This window comes from Mesoplodon mirus (genome assembly GCF_964341445.2).
Source record: "Mesoplodon mirus genome assembly, chromosome: 12".
In the NCBI taxonomy this organism is placed as follows: domain Eukaryota; kingdom Metazoa; phylum Chordata; class Mammalia; order Artiodactyla; family Ziphiidae; genus Mesoplodon; species Mesoplodon mirus.
This window is the reverse complement of record NC_138988.1, coordinates 38,491,626-38,505,244: the sequence shown is the minus strand read 5'-3', so window position 1 is coordinate 38,505,244 and position 13,619 is coordinate 38,491,626. Positions and strand designations below refer to the sequence as shown.

Here is a 13,619-nt window from a genome sequence, read left to right as displayed (position 1 = left end):
AATGGTAGTTCTCAACTCTGCACATAGAATGACCTGGGGAACTTTAAAAAAAAAAGATGAATGCCTGGATACCACCCATAGAAAAAAACAGGAAAACATAAAATCAACAATTTTACTTTTGGAGAGTAGTTTAATGAAATAAAATTAAGGATTAACAGCAATACTGCTCATATTTCTCTGAAGCAATTAAATCACTTAATAGCCTCATGGTTAATTCACCCAACAGTTCAGGGATGAAGGAAAAAGTATGAAGTCACTCCTTTGATTCTCTCTGCTGCTCCAAACACCCCAATGCTGTGTTCTGTCTCCATCTCAGTCCTACACTGGAACTGAGGGAGAGCTCTGCCCCTGGGCTTTTCTCATAGTCTCAGACAGCTGCCACTTGGAGCCTACCTCCACAACACTGGACTGTGACTGACATTGTGACAAAGCTGTGGCCTTTTACCAGAGATGGCTTTGCACAGGGCTTAGACCTTTGCACATAGTTTAAGGGGAGCTTTCTCCTCCCTTTTATTGATAGTTAAGAACATGTGAGAAAATGCCCAATTCCTTAACTATCTTTTCCCCTGGGAAGGAGAGAGGAGGAGTCTCTCCTAGTCTCCACAGGTCACACAGTATTTTCTCTCCTTACTAGCTCAGGAGGACAGGCTCCCACCCTTAGAGTAAATATCATTTATATAGTTTTCCTCTCATTAATCCTGCCATATTACATTATGAGAGTTCAAGCCAAGAAGGTCTCATATTCTCTGGTTGATACAGAAATATCCTGGCTACATTCCATTAACCAGAAGCTGCAGCCCATAGAATTGATCCCCATAGAAGACAAATTTAAAGTTTTTTAACATACCTAACCAATCTCCTCAACAGTCTCCACGTGACCTCAGGGCTTATCTGAGTCCCACTCTTGCTTTCAAGCACATCACCTCTACCAGATAGCACCACTGTCATTTGGAAGTATTGCATCTCCTTAGCCAAGCAAGTGGCCATTTACCCCATGGGCTTCTGGCTAACTCTTGAGCCTAGGACACTCTCTCAGAGCAAACCGTTGTGGCTACTTACGAAACATTTTAAGGTTGTGATTTAAAACTCTGCTTAAATCAACCTCTTGACCTATATTTGAATACTGGGACAACCCTTCCTAAAGGTCACTTTTTACTGATAGAATTACCAGGAAATAAATCTAGGTCTTTTGGAATAATAATACATGTCAATTCTGTGATGGCTCTGCTGCCCTGTATGACGCTGCTTCAAGCCTTGGGCTTTGCCACAAACAACAGGCTACTGTGCACCTCCAGGTCAGGGGCTCCTCAAAACCTCAGCTTTCTGTTTTGTCTAGGCCCATGATTTTCATGGACCCAGCATGTCATCTCCACAATAGCAGTGGTGAGGACTAGCTGGAACTGGAGCAAAGGTAGTAAGACCTCTGTTCTTCCCCAGATGTCTTTTCTTTCATAGCTTGAGTGGACATTTCAGAACCTGAGGTGCTGTGAAAATGTAGCTGAAGTGAAAAGACCTGATTGTATCCTGAGGCTGGGATCTGTTGACAGCCCTGTTGCTATCTTGCTGGTGTGACTCAGGGCAAATTCTTTAATGACTCTTTCAGGATCTTCAGCAGTTTCTCCCTCCTACAAATACAAGATTATATAATATGAAGTATTCTGAGCTAATAATAAGAATAGTCAGGCTTCCCTGGTGGCGCAGGGGTTAAGAATCCGCCTGCCAATGCAGGGGACACGGGTTCGAGCCCGGTCCGGGAAGATCCCACATGCCGCGGAGCAACTAAGCCCGTGCACCACAACTACTGAGCCTGAGCTCTAGAGCCTGCAAGCCACAACTACTGAGCCCACGTGCCACAACTACTGAAGCCTGCGCGCCTAGAGCCCGTGCTCCACAACAAGAAGCCACGACAATGAGAAGCCCACGTGCCCCAATGAAGAGTAGCCCCTGCTCACCGCAACTAGAGAAAGCCCGCGCACAGCAACGAAGACCCAGCGCAGCCAAAAATAAATAAATAAAATAAATTAATTAATTTAAAAAAAAGAATAGTCAGTTCTTCCCTGGAAATTTTGAAGAGGTTTTCCTTCCTGTCTTTATTACTTTGCAGTTCCTGGTAAGGCAGATGCTTTTCCTGCTCTGCTGGAAAATTTCCTCTGTGGCCCTTGTAGTATCTGTCTCTCTCCTGGTTCCTGTCTCTCATTTTAACATTTGATCAAGTCCCTACTTTCGATGCTGAAGAGTCATGGCCCCAAGTGTGACCAAGGCCACAAAGAACAACAGGCAGCACAACAGTCTTCCTCTTTGCTGGGTTCTCCCGTGTGAGAATTTAGGGGCTGAAAGTGAGTCAAGCTACCTCTGCAACTGAACGTTGTGCTCCCCATTCCGGGTGAGGGTGCTGTTCTGGGTCAGCTATTCTAAATACTCATATTCCTGGTCTTAGGCAATATAAACAAACTTACAAGTACTATGGGCCAATGTAAGTTAAAAAAAATTCTAGATGCTTCCTCTGAAAACTCAATAATCACCATAAGGAAAAGGGGAAAGTAGGCAGGAGCATGAGCCTTGGAGTAGGACTGACCTGGGTTGGAATCCCCCCACCCTCTACTCTCCAGCTTCAGCAAGTTCATCTTTCTGGGCTTTGGTTCCATAACTACAAAAGGGGATATCATACAGTTATTGTGAAGATTAAATGAGATAATGAGTGTCAGCACAAGGCCAGGCAAAGAGTTGTGATAAAGGGTAGCAATTATTATTGCCCAAGGAGCTTGGGCATAAGGCAAAAATAATTAGTTCTTTCATATGTTTACCTCCTTAGAGGACAAAGTACTATCCGATAAGGGAAAGAACCACCAACAATGGCCCAGTTTGGGAAGCAAAGTCAAAGTACCCAGAGCTCTGTGTAGGTGTTCCTCCTCTTCCCTGAAACCTCAGTGCTGGTGTGCCCCAGGCCTCAGGGCTGGAACTCTGCTCTCTGGTCTATTCTCACTCCTTCATTCCCTAGGTCATCTCATCCAGGCCCATGTCATTAAATAGCAGCACCAGCGATATGTTGATACCTCCCTGATTTGCATCTCTAACCCTGACCTTTACCTTGAACTCCAGATTCATGTAGCCAACTGCCAACTCCACATCTTGTCTACTAGGCATCAAAAACAACCTACCCAAAACTGAGCTCCTGCTCTTTCTACCAGAATTGCTCCTCTGACATTTTTCCCTCTTTCCCCTCATCCCAGTCCATGTTTCCTGTTTCCACTGTGGCCACATAGGTACAAGTATTATCCTTCTGTGGTTTTATTACTGCAACAGTCTCTTAATCAGCTGGCCTGCTTCTGCCCTTCCTACCTTCAGTCTATTCTCTACACAGCAGCCAGAGGGATCTCGGTTACATGGAAGCCATGATATTATTCTGTTTAGAGCCCTCCGACAGCTTTCCATCTCCCTCCTTACAGAAACCAAACTCATTTCAGCAGAGATTGTATATCTTGTTTAGTTTGTTGTCTGTCTTCAGTAACCACCCCCACTCCCATCTCCACCAAAGCAGCAAAGTTTTGCTTTTGTTTTTTAAAAATATTTATTTATTTATTTTGCTGTGTCGGGTCTTAGTTGTGGCACGCGGGATCTTTGTTGCGGCATGCGGGATCTTTTTAGTTGCGACACGCAAACTCTTAGTTGCGGCATGCATGTGGGGTCTAGTTCCCTGACCAGGGATCAAACCTGGGTCCCCTGCATTGCTAGGGCAGAGTCTTAGCCATTGGACCACCAGGTAAGTCCCCAGAGCAGCAAAGTTTTATCAGCTTTGTTCAGGTTCCTGTGGCCCCAGCACCTGATACAGTGCCTGGCACACAGCAAGAGCTTCATGCAGTTCTTGAATGACTTCCAGACAAGATGTCTGAAAAGTGGGAAGGTAACTTGAAAGACTACTTAACTCAACAATCTCTTTTCTCTACAGATAAGTCTTGCTTTATTTTAGAATGATTTATAGGCTTTTCTTGCGGCAGACTTCTTCGATTCCATGATGTTGAATTCAGGCTATAAAATCAGGTTCCCTGAGGGGCGATACCAAGTAGCTGGAACCAGCAAGCATTTCAACAATGTAGACAATCCACCTGGAAGCTTGGAACTGGCCATTTGAAGAACATTAGCTGTAAAGAGATTCTGGACGTGAGCTGCAAACTGAAAGTTGTGCTGCCCCATTTTCCACTAGATTGCTGATTTGCAGATACTTTCCAGTTCCTCTGTGACCTCGCACAAGTCACTCTTGGCCAGATGTATTGCCCGAGCTAGCAAGGCTCTGTGTAAACTGAGTAGATTTTCCTTCGTAGGTAGGGCTATTAAACCTTTAACACAGATGACACCCACCTGGTATTCCTGAGTCGGTAATACCTAACTTGGAAACCCATCAGAAGGAAAAGGAGACGAGCCTCTGTGACTACTGCTTCCCTATCCTATGGGAGGGTCGGAAAACAGGCTCTTGTGTGGGCCAGAAGCCCCTGCCTCGGAAGTCTTAGGCCGGAGACGCCTCCCTTCCATTTCCTTCACATTAACGGAAAATAAGTCGTTTTCAAGCTACGCAGGCCGGGGCCATATGTGCGCTCTGGCGGGGAGCAAAACTCGAGAAGGCCAAGCCACCAAGAAAATGCACGCCTCGCTCAACTCCAAAGATCGAAAAAGAACTAGAACCCGTGGGCCAGAGGCCAAACCACAACCCCCAGCAGCCCAGGCGGACGGAGGGGAGGGGGGAGGGAAGGGCGCCCTCCCATTGGACGCCGACGAGACCGTGCCCTTACGTCCCGCCCGCGCAGGCAAGCCCCCACCCCCGCCCCGCCCTCCGCCCCCCGCGCGGGGTACGCCGGGAGTGGATTCGGTGCGACCGGCCGCGGTACTCCATCTCCCGGCGGGCAGAGCGCTAAAGGCGGCGGCGCCTTTGTGAAGGCAGCGGCTCGGCGCGGAGGAAGTTCCGGTTTCCGCGGCGCTGGGTCGGTGGCAGCGGCTGAGGATTAGGAGGAGCGGGCCGCGGAGGCCGCGCTGCCTCGGTAAGGGCTTGGGGCCGTAGAGAGGCGTGCCGGAGCCTGGGGGAAAAAGAGCCGGCCTGCCAGGCCGCTCTGGACGTTTCGGGCCCGCGCGGGGTAGAAGCTGCGGCTTCGGTGTCGCGGGGCGGCCGCGGCCTCGCTCAGGAAGAGAGCCAAGTGGCGGTGTGGTGAGGGAGGCGCCGCCCACGGGAGGAACGACCCAGAATGGTCGCGGGCCCGAGGCGGGGCCCGGCGCGGCGGTGGAATTACCGGTCCAGTCTCGGGGCGGCCGGCTGCGGTGTTTGTAGCTGGCGCGTGGTTGCGGTTCGGTGCTCCTGGTCTGAGGAGCTCCAGGCCGTCGGTCCTTTCTTCCTCCTTTTTTCCGGCTTTTTAAAGATTCTGATACAGTTCTGAGGCATCGTTCAAGAGAGAGCTTTTTTTGTGCTTAGCACGTAGCCTCACTCTCAGACCTGGACAGACCCGAGTGGGCTCAGCCGGGCCACAGGGCGCAAGAGTTCGAAGCCCGGCACTCGAGGCTGTAGAACCTGGAGCCGGGGGAGTGGTCTGGTGGGTCCTGCACCCGTTGGGAGCATGTAGGAGGAGAGGGAAGTTTCCTCGTATTCGCTCTTTTGATTCCTTTCGGCGTTGTAAATCTGTGTTTTTCTCTTAATTTTAGAATTGATGTTGTGCTTATGGGCTCAACTCTGGGCGTGCATTTTTTAATAAAACAAAGGGCCTTGTTTTGTAGGGTACATAAACTGTAAGAGTACTTGTATTTTTTGCATATTCCAGGTTTGCTTCTGAAGGTCAGAGTTGCGGGGATCTAGGTGGAGTTCAGTAGACTTAGATGCGCCTGGTCACCTGATTCATTTCTGAACTCTGGATTGTGCCCTAGGTTTGTTAGTTTTCAACTTCCTGTTGAGTAGTGCCGCCAATGTGAATGGTTTAATAATGTCAACATCAGCAAACTTGTGAGGACTATAGGAGAGGTATCAAGAACTGATACGTGAGGGTAGGACTGACAGTGGTATGTTAGCATTCTGGTGAAACATACAAAAGTTGGACCTGAACCTTGCCTGGTTAACAGGCGTCTAACTAGGTACCTAACCTATAGAATAGGTACTAGGTCTCTGTTTCTGGACATTTGTAGCACCCTTCTTTATAGAATTCTGTTACTAGAATTGGGTTTACTTTTGTTGCCTTTAGGAGCCTAGTTTTTTGTAGCCTTTCAGAGGAGAATTGTCAATGGAGAGGTTACTAAGTGAACTCTCCAGTCTTATTGAAGATACATGGGCAAGGTTATACTCTTCTGCCAGTGTTTAAATGTATGAAATGGTGTGTTAATAATCTAACTCAGAGTTGTATTAACATTAAAGCTATTGGAAAATTCTTTTTTTTGAAAAAAAATTTTTAATTATTTAATTTATTTATTTTAGACTGCGTTGGGTCTTCGTTGCTGCATGCAGGCTTTCTTTAGTTGCGGCGAGTGGGGGCTACTCTGTTGTGGTATGCGGGCTTCTCATTGTTGTCCCTTCTCTTGTTGCAGAGCACAGGCTCTGGGCGCGGGCTCAGTAGTTGTGGCGCACGGGCTTAGTTGCTCCGTGGCATGTAGGATCTTCCCAAACCTGGGCTTGAACCCGTGTTCCCTGCATTGGCAGGCGGATTCTTAACCACTGCACCACCGGGAAATTCCCGCTATTGGAAAATTCTGAAATTTTAAAGATGATAAATCATGAACTCTTCTGGCTACATTCCAAGTGCTTAGAATTTATTTTCCTGCTAGAATTCCACAGTAGTTGTTCATCTCATTCACTTAGTTAACGGGGCATCTATTGGGTGCCTTTAATAACCTTCCTATCACACTGTAGGACTCAGTAGAGCAGAGTGGGTAACTGTAGGAGCTCTAAAATCTGGTAGGGTTTGAACCCCTGACTCTTCCACTACCTGAGTGACATTGGACAAATTACTTAACTTCAATTTCCTCATATGTGAAATGAGGTTAAGAAATGTAGCCACCTCGGTAGGTTGTTTTGAGGTTTATGTAATCCTTTTAGAACAGTGCCTGGTGTGTGGAAAGTGTTCACTAAATCTTAGCCATGGTTACCTTTTTAAGAAATAGCTTTGTTGAGATATAATTCACACACCATACAGTTCACCCATTTAAGGTGCTTAATTCAGTGTTTTTTCGTATATTACGTTACTTTTTTTTTTTTTTACAAAGTTGTGATGAATATATTTTGTTACATACATTGTAACAAAATTTGCCATTTAAGCCATTTTTATATGTAAAATTTACATAAAATTCAGTGCATGAATTACATTCACAATGTAATGAAACCATAACCATTATCTATTTCTAAAACTTTTTCATCACCTCAAACAGAAACCCTAACCATTAAGCAAGTAACTCCTATTGCCCCCTCCCTCTAGCCCCTGGTAACATCTAATCTGTATTCTGTCTCTGTTTATTTACCTGTTCTGGGTAACCCATATAAGTGGAATCATACAATATTTATGCTTTCTTGTCTGACTTATTTCAGGTAAAAATGTTTTCACATCATAGCATGTGTCCAAACTTCATTCTTTCCTTTTTTTAAAAAAATTTATTTATTTATTTTTGGCTGCATTGGGTCTTCGTTGCTGCGTGCGGTCTCTCTAGCTGAGGCGAGTGGGGGCTACTTTTCGTTGCGCTGCACGGGCTTCTCATCGCGGTGCCTCTCCTGCCGCAGAGCACGGGCTCTAGGCGCGCAGGCTCAGCAGCTGTGGCACGGAGGCTCAGTAGTTGTGGCTCACGGGCTCTAGAGCACAGGCTCAGTAGTTGTGGCGCATGGGCTTGCTCCGCGGCATGTGGGATCTTCCCGGACCAGGGCTCGAACCCGTGTCCCCTGCTTTGGCAGGCGGATTCTCAACCACTGCGCCACCAGGGAGGTCCCCATTCTTTCCTTTTTAATTAAAGATTTTTAAAAAAACTGAGATGTAATTGACATCTTCATTCCCTTTTAAGGCTGAACAATACTCAGTTGGTGTGTATAGACCACATTTTGTTTAATTATTCTCTTGCTAGACAGTTGGGTTTTCACCTTTTGGCTGTTGTGAATAATGCTGATGTGAACATGGGTATACAAGTCTCTCTTCATGTCCCTGCTTTCAGTATCTTTGGGTATATACCCAGAAGTGGATCATATGGTAATTCTGTGTTTAGCTTTTTGAAGAACCACCATACTGTCTTCCACAGCAGCTGCATTGTTCCCACCAGTAATGCACAAGGGTTCCAATTTCTCCACATCCCAACACTTATTTTCTGTTTTTTTGTTTTTGTTTTTTTTTCAGTAACCACCCAAATGGGTGTGAAGTAGTCTCTCTCTCTCTCTCTCTCTCTCTCTCTCTCTCTCTCTCTCTCTCTCTTTAACCATTTTAATGTGTACACTTCAGTGGTATTAGGTACCTTCACACTGTTGTGCAACCATCATTACCATCCAGCTTCAGAACTTTTTTGTCTTCTCAAACTGAACCTCTGTACCCATTAAACAATAACTTCCTATTCTCCCCTCCCTCAACCCCTGGTACCCACCATTCTACTTTCCATCTCTATGAATTTGCTTGTCCTAGGTACTTATATAAATAGAATCAGAAATTATACAATATTTGTCCTTTCATGACTGGCTTATTTTACGTAGCAGAATGTCTCCAAGGTTCATCCATGTTATAGCATCTATCAGAATTTCATTCCTTTTTGAGGCTGAATAGTATTCCATTATATATATATATATACACATATATATACACTATATTATGTTTATCTTTTCATCCTTTGGTGGGCATTGGGTTGTTTCCACCTTTTGACTGTTGTGAGTAATGCAGGAATGAACATGGGGGCGGGTACACGTATCTACTCGAGTCCCTGTTTTCATTTCTTTTGGGTTTATACCCAGAATTGGAATTGTTGGATCACATGATAATTTTGTTTTTATTTTGAGGACCTGCCATATGTTTTACACAGTGGCTACACCATTTTACATGCCCACCAGCAACGCAGAGGGTTCTTTCTGATTTCTCCACATCCTCACCAGCCTCTGTTAGGTTGGTTTGTTTGTTCGTTTATTTTTGTTTTGTTTAATAACCATCTTAATGGGTGTGAAGGGGTATCTGGTGGTTTTGAGTTGCATTTCCCTAATTGCTAATGATGTTGAGAGTCTTTTTATGTGTTTATTGACCATTTGTATGTCTTCTTTGAAGAAATGTGTATTCAAGTCCTTTGCTCATTTTTGAGTCAGGTTGTCTTTTGTTGTTGAGTTTTAGTTTTCTGTATATTCTGGATGTTAATCCCTTATCAGATATGTGTATTGCAGATATTTTCTCCCATTTGTGAATTGCCTTTTTACTCTGTTGATAGTGTTCTTTGTTTTTTTGTTTTTTTGTTTTTGTTTTTTTTTTTTTGCGGTACGCGGCCCTCTCACTGTTGTGGCCTCTCCCGTTGTGGAGCACAGGCTCCGGACGCGCAGGCTCAGCGGCCGTGGCTCACGGGCCCAGCCGCTCCGCGGCATGTGGGATCTTCCCAGACCGGGTCACGAACCCGCGTCCCCTGCATCGGCAGGCGGACTCTCAACCACTGCCCCACCAGGGAAGCCCTATAGTAAGTTTTTAAATTGGGAAGTGAGGGTCCTCCAACTATGTTCTTTTTCAAGGCTATTCAGAGACCTATGAAATTCTATACGAATTTTAGGATGGGCTTTGGAATCAGATGGTCTTGAGTTTGCATTTTGGCTTTTCCTCATATTTATATTGTTTTGGGGCAAGTCTCTCAACCTATTTGAGCCTCAGTTTCATAGTCTGTAAAGTGGGGATTGTAACAGAACTTACCCCATGGAGGACCTGTGATGATTAAGTGAGAGAACCCACGTAAAATGCGCAACTGTGGCAGAGTCAGTACTCAGCTATGCCTGCCTTTATTACTCTTGTTTCAGAGAGTAGGAATAGACATACTCAGAAAGGTCCTTTCCAGCTTAATGTTATTGTCATTTTAAACACCTGACCATAGTAGCAGTAGTAATAATATTTAATACATTGTTGCTTTAAAATTTTTCAAAACTTTTTTTGGAGGCGTAATTTACATATCATAAAATTCACTTATTGTAACAGTTCAGTTTGATGCAGTCATCACCACTATTCAGATTTAGAATATTTCCAACACCTCAAAACATTCCCTAGTTCCTGTTTGTTGTTAATCTCCACTTCCCACTCTTAACTGCAAGTCCTAGCATCCACTGATCTGCCTTCTGCCTCTGTAGTTTTATGTTTTCTAGAAATTTCATATAATTGGAATGTCTGGCTTCTTTCACTTGTAATATTTTTTGAGATTTATCCATGTTGCATTCCTTTTTACGAGCATATCACATTTGTTTATCCATCTACCTGTGGATTGACATTTGGATTCTTTTCAGTTTTTGGCTATTATGAATAATGTTGCTATCAATGCAATTGCTTCTGATGCATGATCTCATTTACTCCTTACAGTAATCATATGAGGTAGGTACCATTATTATTCCCCCTTGTGTAGGAGGAGAGCTTTGAGGCATATAGAAGTTAAATATAACTTACCAAGGGTACATAGAAAGCTGAAGTTTTGGGCTTCCCTGGTGGTGCAGTGGTTAAGAATCCTCCTGCCAATGCAAGGGACACGGGTTCGAGCCCTGGTCCGGGAGGATCCCACATGCTGTGGAGCACCTAAGCCCATGCACCACAACTACTGAGCCTGCGCTCTAGAGCCCTCAAGCCACTGAAGCTCGCGTGCCTAGAGCCTGTGCTCTGCAACAAGAGAAGCCACCACGATAAGAAACCTGCGCACTGCAACAAAGAGTAGCCTCCACGCACCACAACTAGAGAAAGCCCATGCGCAGCAATGAAGACCCAAAGCAGCCAAAAATAAATTAAAAAAAAAAAAAGAAAGCTAAAGTTTTGTCTTCCTTTTTTTTTTTTTCTTTTTCTCTTGGCCACGCTGCGTGGCATGCGGGATCTTAGTTCCCCAACCAGGGATGGAACCCATGCCCCCTGCAGTGGAAGCATGGGGTCCTAACCACTGGACCACCAGGGAATTCCCAGAAGCTGGAGTTTTGATTCAAACGCAGGCAGTCTGACTCTAAAACATATTCATTAGGCCAATGGTCTTGAAACCCTTTTACTCTTGAACCACCTAAAAGGATTAAAGTAATTTTAACCCCTAAAATTTCAAAAAAATTGTTTACCACCTTGTACATTTCTATGTTGGCATCTTAACACTTCTGTCATAAATGGCTGCAAAGGATGTATTTTCTGGCATAATATATATACTGCATATGTGCTTTAAATATATAGTTGACAAAACCTTAGAACTGCAGATTTAATTTATGGAAAATGTCTGCCATATAATTTAATTGGCAAATCAAACTTTAATGTCAGTCATTTAGCCAAACCAGACTGCATCAATGGGAACATTCCAAATCCCAATGATTTTTGAAATAAACTCTTAAAAAGAGTAATAACATTTACTGAGCGTTTATTTATGAGGCACTGTTCTAGTGAATTTACATTGTCATTTTATCCTGATAACTATGAAGTAGACATTATTTTTATCCTGATTTTTAGAGAGAAGTAAACTGAGGCATTAAGTTAAATAACTTGCTTAAGGAGCTACATTGTGCAGAGCCAAGATTTGCCTTCAAGCAATCTAACTGTGAACCCCAGCAGAGTATGTCCAGAGACTACACTCTTGTCCCTTCACCACCACACTGTGCTTTCTTATAAAACTCACTTTTAAACTAGGAACCTGACTGTAATTTGCTGGTGTAAGGGACCAAGATATAATATTTAAAATCTGGGAAATTTCTATTCACAAGAAAAAGCAGCTCTAATGAAGTATTTAAATGTCTCCCTATAGTAGTAAAGTCTCATTTGTACATGAGCTTGAGATTCCTATGGGATAGCTAAGTGGCCATTTCTGGCAGGCATTTGGACTTTATAGGGAAGTCTAAGCTGGGGATGGAGATGTGGAAATTATCATCATAGAGATGGTAGGGATAGTGGTTAAATTGGGAATGGGTAAGATTGCCCAGTGTCTTAGTTTGGGCTGCTCTAACAAAATACTCTAGACTGGGTGACTTAAACAATACAAATTTCTCATAGTTCTGGAGCCAGGGAAGTTTTTTGTTTTTGGGGGTTTTTTTTGGCTGCATTGGGTCTTCGTTGCTGTGCGCGGGCTTTCTCTAGTTGTGGCGAGTGGGGGCTACTCTTTGTTGAGGTGCATGGGCTTCTTATTTGTGGTGGCTTCTCTTGTTGCAGAGCATGGGCTCTAGGCGCGAGGGCTTCAGTAGTCGTGGCTTGTGGACTCTAGATCGCAGACTCAGTAGTTGTGGCACACGGGCTTAGTTGCTCTGCGGCATGTGGGATCTTTCTGGACCAGGGCTTGAACCCGTGTCCCCTGCATTGGCAGGTGGATTCTTAACCACTGCGCCACCAGGGAAGTGCCGGTGGGGAAGTTTTAAGATTAAGGTGCCAGACAATATGGTTCCTGGTGAGATCCTCCTGATTTGCAGACAGCTGCCTTCTCGCTGTATGCTCACATGGTAGGGAGAGAGAGAGAGCATCTCTCTTTTGTCCCTTTTTAAAAAAAATAAAATTATTTATTTATTTATTTATTTGTGGCTGCATTGGGTCTTCATTGCTGCATGCGGGCTTTTCTCTAGTTGCAGCAAGTGGGAGCTACTCTTTGTTGCGGTGCATGGGCTTCTTGTTGCGGTGGCTTCTCTTGTTGCGGAGCACGGGCCCTAGGCGCGCGGGCTTCAGTAGTTGTGGCTTGCGGGCTCTAGAGCGCAGGTTCAGGAGTTGTGGCGCACGGGCTTAGTTGCTCCGCAGCATGTGGAATCTTTCTGGACCAGGGCTCGAACCCGTGTCCCCTGCGTTGGCAGGTGGATTCTTAACCACTGCACCACCAGAGAAGTCCTCTTTTGTCCCTTCTTATAAGAGCATCAACCCCATTCCTAAGGGCTCTACCCTCATGACCTAATTACCTCCTAAAGGCCCCATCTTCAAATACAGTCACATTGGGGATTAGGACTTCAACACATGAATTTTGGGGTAACACAAACATTCAGTTTAGTCCGTAGCACCAAGAGACAGCATCAAGAACCATGCTGGGGAACAGAATAGAGGCTAGGGGATTAGCAGCATTTGGTGGACATTCATTTATATATTGAACTAATATTTAAAGGTTTTGTATTGAGTGTGTGGGTGTGTGTTTTGCATGAGAGAGACTTGAGTATGTTTACAAACAAAAAGGAAGTAGTCAGCAGAGTGGTAATATAGGTCAAAAAATGAGTTAAGTGATAGAGCAAGGTAAGGGTAGATTCTTCAGACTACAATCTTTAATCTATGGGTACACAAAAACATCCCAGAGAGACTATGGGCATGTATATTTTTAAAGGAATCAATATGCAGAACTTGCCTTCCATAAATACTCTTCTTAAGAATGATCTGGGGGGCCTCCCTGGTGGCGCAGTGGTTGAGAGTCCGCCTGCCGATGCAGGGGATACGGGTTCGTGCCCCGGTCTGGGAGGATCCCATATGCCGCGGAGCGGCTGG

General features: G+C 44.8%; 1 protein-coding gene across 1 annotated transcript in view; it reads left to right on the top strand.

Annotated features, from left to right (window-relative positions):
* The first annotated feature begins 4,857 nt into the window (after positions 1-4,857).
* RBM6 (RNA binding motif protein 6) overlaps positions 4,858-13,619 on the top strand; it is a 106,826-nt gene continuing 98,064 nt past the window's right edge. Inside the window, exon 1 of the mRNA XM_082637527.1 lies at positions 4,858-5,030. The gene's annotated coding sequence lies outside the window, so the exon portion shown is untranslated. The remainder of the gene's footprint in view (positions 5,031-13,619) is intronic.